The sequence below is a fragment of the Monodon monoceros genome, unplaced genomic scaffold (assembly GCF_005190385.1).
Source record: "Monodon monoceros isolate NGI ecotype Baffin Bay Population unplaced genomic scaffold, NGI_Narwhal_1 Super_Scaffold_18, whole genome shotgun sequence".
NCBI lineage: Eukaryota > Metazoa > Chordata > Mammalia > Artiodactyla > Monodontidae > Monodon > Monodon monoceros.
The window spans coordinates 56,640,613-56,648,351 of NW_021703774.1; positions in this window are offsets into that span (position 1 = coordinate 56,640,613).

The following is a 7,739-nucleotide window of genomic DNA, read 5'->3' on the forward strand; positions in this document are numbered from 1 at the left end:
TCTTGTCTGAACTTTAATAATCGAATGTTTGGAAATCATTAGGTAGCTGCCTTGACTTGTCTAACTCGATGGCCTGAGACATTTCATCAAGCTGACACAGTATTTATGTCTTAATAACACAATAACATTTAGTGAGCACCGTGGTTTCGGAAGGATTTATGCCTGATCTGCAATTGGAGAATGATTTATGTGCAAGTGAGGGGTAGAGTTATGAGAGACACCCTGTATCCTGCTGCTGGATTGCTTTCCATGGGGGTGGAGAGAAGATGGCAATGTTCACTCCCTGACGTTTTTCCTTGATAGTTTTTTCATTATAATAAAATGAGAAGTCTGAAATAGTTCCCTTTTCTCTGCAAAATGTTTCCAATCACTCTGGTTCCCATTAAATTCTGGATCCGTCTTGGACAAGACAAGGGTGAAAGCAGTCATAGGAACTCAACACCAGACAAGATTCTTCAGATTTCCCATCACTGATTTGACCTTGCTGAAGGGAATGTGCAATAGGCATGCTGTGTGCATCTAGGTGCAGAAAGCCTTAGTGTGACGGTCACTAGATACTTTTCTCAAGTCTGTGCCGATACACACAACAAACCAGCTAGTGGGTCCCCAGGATGCCAGGGAGGTCACAGTCAACACTGAGAGGTGGCTCCCTAGAGACATCAATGTGGAGGAGTCCCCAGTGGTTCAGAGCATGGGCTTTGGAGTCAGCATGCCTGAAACTGCGTCCTGGCTGCACTGTTATCTAGCTGTGCAACGTTGGGCCCATTATTAAATCTTTGTGCCTCAACTGCCTCACTTAAAAATTGGGGCAATAATACCTAATTCAGGGAGTTGTTCTGAGAAAATTTCACTCTAAGAATTTCCAAAATTCCAGTAGTAGAATAATCAAAAGGGGAAAAAAGAAGTAGAAGCAGAGGTGAACAAGCTTGTTTTTAGCCTCAGAAAACCTTGGAGGAGGGAAAAGAGAATTGGACTTAGAGTTTGAAGTCCTGGTTTAACTTCTAGCTCTTCTTTGCTCGCTATGGAAATGATAAACATGCATTCCATGTGACTGTTGTGAGAAATACATAAGAAATCATTTATGAAAGCACCTAATACTTGGCAGATACTAAATATATGTGTATTTTCTTCCTTCTTTCCAAGCAAGCAGAAAAAAATTAGAGTTTAAATCTTGATTATCACAGTGTCACATCACAAGGGTGGTGTCAGTTTTGCAGAGTAAGTCTATTCTTGCATAAATTTGTGAAGCAGGCATAGATTTCCTTTGGCTTCCTCCCATGTTGCCTCTTAGCCTCCTTTCTCCATCCAGCCACATCTACTTCCAGCCTCCACACAGACTTGCCTTTTTGAATTGTTGTCACAGGTAAAAAGCAACACTTGGTTAAGTTGTTAACTCATAATGGCTGAAAAGGTTATGAAAACCAAGGGTACTGGAATTTTAAAACCCCAAGGAGGAAAGGAAAGTCTTAAAGACTTATGGGCACTATAATGATAATGAAAAATTTTAGAAAGACTTTTTATATGCAGACCCTTTCTAGCCTTTCCATCTTTTCCACAATATCAACTAGCCAGATAGCCCGAGGGCTCTAAATTTTCCAGATCCTCTGTTTTTGCTCAAGCCAGTTGTCACCAACCTGCTCCGCCCTCATGTGGCCCCACCGACCCTAGTCCCTTTACTAACAGATTCCGTCCTTCACTACATTTGTCACTAAGCTGTTCTGGGAGCTCGTGCACCAGGCTGGAAGGATGATAAGTCCATGTTGTCATAGGTCTTTTTTATCCTTTTCCTTCTGTCACACACTCATTACTATAAAATAAATGCCCAAAGTAGCCCAAATTTCTCATAATGCAAAGCTTCCATAGTGCTTTCTATTTCTAATTTAAGAAAAATCTGCACGTTATCAAATTTAAATTTCATTCAGGTATTTATTTCTGAAGCAATAAGGAAAGAAGGAAACACACGTGGTTTCCAAAAATGCCTCAGAGTTGCCCAGTCACTTTTTTTCTCAAAATATTTCATTTCCTTTGGATCTGAGGGAAAGTAAATAAAATTATAATTCATTTACTTCAAGCAAACTTTTTGAAGGTAAGAAACATGGATTAGTACATAGACCTAGAATGGCAATATTTCTTTTATTCAGTTCTGTAAGTATTTACCACACACCTGCAACATTGCTAGGGGTTGCCCAGGACACAGCTTAGACCTGGCTTCTGCTCTCTGAGAGAGCATACCCTCTGCATATGGAGTATATGAATATTACCAGGTTGATTCAAATTACTTGTTTAGGTTGTCCGTCTCCCATCACTAGACAGTGATTTACTCCAAGGCAGGAAAGTGGCTTAGTTAACTTTCTGATCCAGATGTCTCCTGTCCTCAGTTGAAACTTTGAGTTCATTTTGATGCAAATTTTAATACTACTTTATATTCCCCAGAGGAAAGGAATCCCCAGCACCAACAGTGTTATTGAACAATAGAGACTTTCCTGAGGTTTTTGCAGGGGAGGTTCATATGGGGGTTTAAATCTTAAAGCCCACAAGTGAACTTCTTAAAGTTATTCATGAGACAGGGGTTTTCTCCAAATTCCTTTCATCTCCCCAGACAGTGAATGCAGTTCTCAGGTCTGAGCAGTTGTGCTAGTTCAGCAGTGGGGTAATAAGCAAAGCCTGAAATCCTCTCAAAGCTGAGGGCTGTAGCCACCAAAAGGAATGAGCTCCTTTCTGTTTGCACATAGGCACTGTCCACTTTGCAAACCATGCCTGGCAGCTACATCTAACCTGAACAGGAACCTTTTCCTACTTCCCACAAGAGGTCTAATGATTTAGAGGCCCTGGTACTTCTTTGCCCTCTCAGTACATGTGTGCTGAACCTCATTTAGAATAAAAGTTTTACAAGTAAGAACAAGTATAAGACATTATCAGACGATACTAAAAGAATATTAGAGACGAGATGCAAAGTAGTCTTATAGTAGAAAGTGGTATGTTTTTGAGTGCTCCTATATTATACCAGTAAGAAATTATGAGTGCTGGCAAGATTTGCTGCAGCATCAACAGAATTCTTACTAAATTTGGGTTTATCATGTGAACAACATTTTTTCAAAGCAAAGTCTGCAAGAATATTTTATACATCTCTTTTTAACTCAAAATTTAATTTAGAGCAATAGGAAAATGAGGAAAGTTTGTTCTCCCTGAGTGAAAGTTAGAATTGTAAAATGTCTTTAAAGAAATAATTTTTTTCTCCCAATTACTCAATAACTTCTAATTAGGACAACAAAATGTTGCCAAGTGGAGGAACTTCAGCAAACTACTTTAGTAAAAACATAAAAGTTTGTAATCAAAATACAGATTTATGTATTGCGGATAAGCCTTTCCAAAATTTGGAAATTTCCTCTCTCATAAGTAAATTAAGCATATCTCTTTGCATTTTTATTGAGTTACATTTGTTTAGTAAACTACTTGTAACTCTTTAAAAGTAAATTTTATCTTTATTTCTGTGAAAATAAAGATAATAAACCCAAATAATAATCATCAGGGTTCGTTCTACTTCTTTTTCCCCAGTGCAACTGTATATGTAGGATTACTACCCCTCCCGCTACACCCTCCTTCCCATGCCTCTCCACCCCCAGCATCCACAGACACATAGACACTATTAAGTCCCCAGGGAAGGGAATATAGAAGTGCCACTATTGGATGTGGTCGGGGCTCATAAATAAAAGAGTTAAATTTCAGTTACCTGGAAATACCTACATCAGGCCAAGGCTGCAATCATTCTCTCACTTATAAATTCTGAGTTTAAATTAAACCAAATCCAAGTCTTTCTTGGTTCCAGCTCTTCTCTTTTGGCGAAGCTTGCATTCTTGGTTCAAAGAAAAGAAAGCCTTACTTTTTTTTTTAAAGGGGCTCATGGCTTCTTGGACATTGAATGGCTTTTACAAAGTACCATTTTGTTGAGGGCAAAAGAATAAGAAACAGCTGGGTTACATTTCCTTTGAAATGTACATTTACTTAAAAATTAAACACAAAAAACTAAAAAGCACTAGGAAAAAACACTTTTTGGTTTTGCCAAGACCCAAACTATTTAAGAAAAAGAGAGAATAAGAGTGGAGAGAAAAGAATAGTCTAAAATGTTTTGCCAAACCAGGTTTCCCTTCTGTGGTCCTAAAGTTTGTTAAGCCCAAAATAAAACAGTGCAAGACACAGAATTAGTTTGAACTGGTTCTGGAAACAGTTATGGGTCTGTTAAGCATGAAGGGATTCAATCAATACTTCTTCTCTCTGTTCTCCTCTATCCCAAGAATAGTTGCAGTCATTTTTTTCTTACTAGTTTCTGAATTTTGCCAAACTCTCCCTGATAGATAGAAGGTTTCTAAACAGAGGGATTGAATTTAAGTAGAAAACTACATTTTAGTTGCTTAAGTTCCTGGAAACATGTTTGTGCTACAAATAGTAAATAAATAATAAAAGTGATTCCATGGAATGAAAGGCTGCTAGCTCTCTGCCAACTGGCTTTCATCACACAACAGAAAAACAAAAAGTCAGTCTTGCCCTAGGATTATAGGTAAAATGGGTCCATATGTAGTCATGTTGTCTTCAATTCATTTTAACAAGCATTATCCAGCACCTACCAAGTTTTAATCATAGAACTAGGTGCTCTAAGGGGATTTTTAAAATGAGCATTCAGCTCAGAAGTGGATAGAAGGCAGAGAAAAAGTAAAAGACAAAGTATAGACTAGAACCCAGAAACAAACAGCTCCCATTTCCCAACATAGAACTTGTACTATTCAATTCCAGAGTTCTCAAGATGCAAACCTTCATGAAATTATCTCTCTTCTAAAGTAGTTTACAATTTAGGGTACGGAAATGTATATCAAAAAACTTTCATAGAAGATATTACCTGACTCTTCCATTGTTTCAGAAATACTTTAAGTGTTTCAGAATGGCTGAATTGGGAGTGATTAATTGTGCTTATTTGAAAGTCTCCCTTTAGAATTTCCAGCACTAAGTTAACTGACAAGAAAAGTATTTTTATGGTTTAATACATTTATTAGGCAGAAATTTAACTCGCTCATGCCAGTGTTGGCAAAATTGAGAAAAGTCAATCTTCTATACTTGCAATTTTTCATCTTTTCAGATTTCTTTCCATCCCTCAACACAAACATAAACCCAGGTTTCTTATTACACTTCAATGCTGCCTGTAATTTTCCAGTGAAAATAATTTATGTTGGTTAACACTAAAGTAACCCTATTTTATATTTTCCTGAAAGTCTTTGTATTTTTAAGAAGACATTTGAGAGAGGATTTTAATAACCCATAAAGACTATTTTCCATCAGGATTTCTAAGTAAACAAGTAAGACAGGAGCTATAAGGAGAAGGGTCCAGGGCTGGCAGTAGACAGATGATGGTATGCCACTGTCAGGGACTAAAAGGGGTGCTTTATCATGACTAAAATAGGGGAGGGAAAAATTATTTTGATCTTCAGTGAAGTTTCAGACATATGGCTGGCACCAAGGACCCAACATGATAATGCAGCACCCTGTAGGACCCAACAGCTGGGAATCCTGGCAACATGTGACACTCAGATCCTGTAATACAGACCAACTTGCAGACAGTTGTCAGGGGCTGAGTACTTGGGTACCCAGGCACTAGCCCCTGGCTTGGGTTCAGGGGAAGAACTCCTTTGTCTGGAGAAGGAAAAGGCAGGATCTGAAGAAAGGACCTGGGAAACTAGTTCCTCAGTAGGAGGCTCAGAACAGAAGCTCCAGAGTGAACTGGGACAGCTGGTAGGTTTCCGAGAGGGTATAATAGCTGGGAGGGTGTGTTTAAAGTGCTGATACAGACTCAGACTCAAAAACAAGAACCTCAGTCTCCGAAAGCTCCATCATCAGTATGAAGTCACTGTTGGAAGGAGCTGGGAGTCCTGAACTAAGGTAGGAACTCTTTCGGTCAACACTGGAGCTGATTAAGTCAGCTCAAGAATGTAGCTGGCCCATGGGAGGAGGAAAAGGAGAAGGCAAAAGCACAGAAGAGGGGTCAGGAGATGGCAGACATGGATTTCTTTATGTGGAAGAAATATACCAAGTGTGACGAAGGCAGACTTTCTTTGGTGTTCAAAGGATACGCCTATTTCTCCTTCTGCTTAGACATTTATCTCAGGAATATGCTGCTTTTTGTGGCGGTGGGGGAGGGTTATTGCACAGCTTGTGGGATCCTAGTTCCCCGACTAGGGATTGAACCCCAGCCCCTTGCGGTGGAAGCGAGGAGTCTTAACCACTGGACCACCAGGGAATTCCCTGGAATATGCTGCTTTTGAAGTCTGATATAGTACTGCCTTTTCTCCTTTCAGCAAATGTCTCTGCCCTCCACCTCTCAAAAGGGCAATAGAGAACGCAAGATTCAACTTTAAATGTTTGATAGAATAGGATTTACATGTTTCCAAATGAGGGTATTGAAAATACTTAAAATAGAAAGAGACTTCCAAAAATTCCAGTAAGATAATTTCATTTTTTTTTCAAAAGCTAATGAAACTTGATGATATAGTCATAGGAAATAAGAAATTTCTGGGTCAACTTAGGATGGTAAAAACTTTGAGATCAGGAACCATGTCTGTCATTCTATTAGTATCCTTTTAAAACTCCAGAAGCTCTGGCTTGTCTTAATAAAGACTCCATTCTACTCTGCCCCCCTCTCTCAGGTTCCTCATCTGCCCATCCAACTCTCACTTCTGTTTTTCCTTCCTAACTTGCTCTCCTAGTAGTGACCTGCCTCCCAGCCTCTGCCACAGCCAGTAGCATTCCAGCCACCCTACTAATTGCATCCCAGAGTTTTCTAAATCCAATCTCTCTCTCTCTGTTCTTGATTAAACCTAAATAACTTCAACAGTACCTAATAGAACTTGGCACTTAAAAAGTTGGCTGAAAACACTTAATGAATTTACTTCAACTCTTCTCTTCACTAATAGTGAATAAAAATGGGATTTACCAAGGTATCCTATATGTGATATATTGAAAAGACTTCTAAACTACACCTGGGATCAGAAGACCCAGAGCCATGGAAGGCAAACACGAGGTATTCTGCCTGTGTCATGGGGGCAAGGCAGGCTACAAGTGGGATAATAAAGCCTCCCATGCCTTATTTTATGGCTTGTTGTAAGGACCAGAATAAAATAGGGAGGACAAAAAAAACCCCCACCAAAAACACTTTTACAAACTTTATTAAATCATGGCACAGACTTAAATATTATCTGAATAAATGCATTTCTGTGGAATGGCCTTATCCAGTTCCCTGTGGGGTTGGATAAGTGAGATATCTCTATATTTGATTCTGTTTAAAAAGAACACAAACAATTTGGGACTTTTAAGAAAACTCTGTGCTTCTCTAGCAATGTTGAGACTGACCACAAGCCACTCCTGCTGCAGACCGGAATACTAAAAACCCTCTGATGGCAAAAGTTCTGTTTTAGAACAGAAACCTAAGTCAGTCCCCTGCAGGATGGTTTATCGTTGTTGTTGCTCCTGCTGGCTAACATAAAAGTTTCTCCAAAGGAACTTCCTGGGAACACCTCTGCCTCTCTTCCCCTCTGGCTCTTCAGCCTCTCCTTCCCACCATGTGTACCCCATCAACAGGGATGTGCCACTCTAAGTGTCCAATAAAGAAAGCAGCATGTGCTCTGAAAGAACAGATTTGCCAACATGAAACAGTAAAATGCAGACGAGGAAAGCCTCCTCTTCAGGTGTAAACTAAA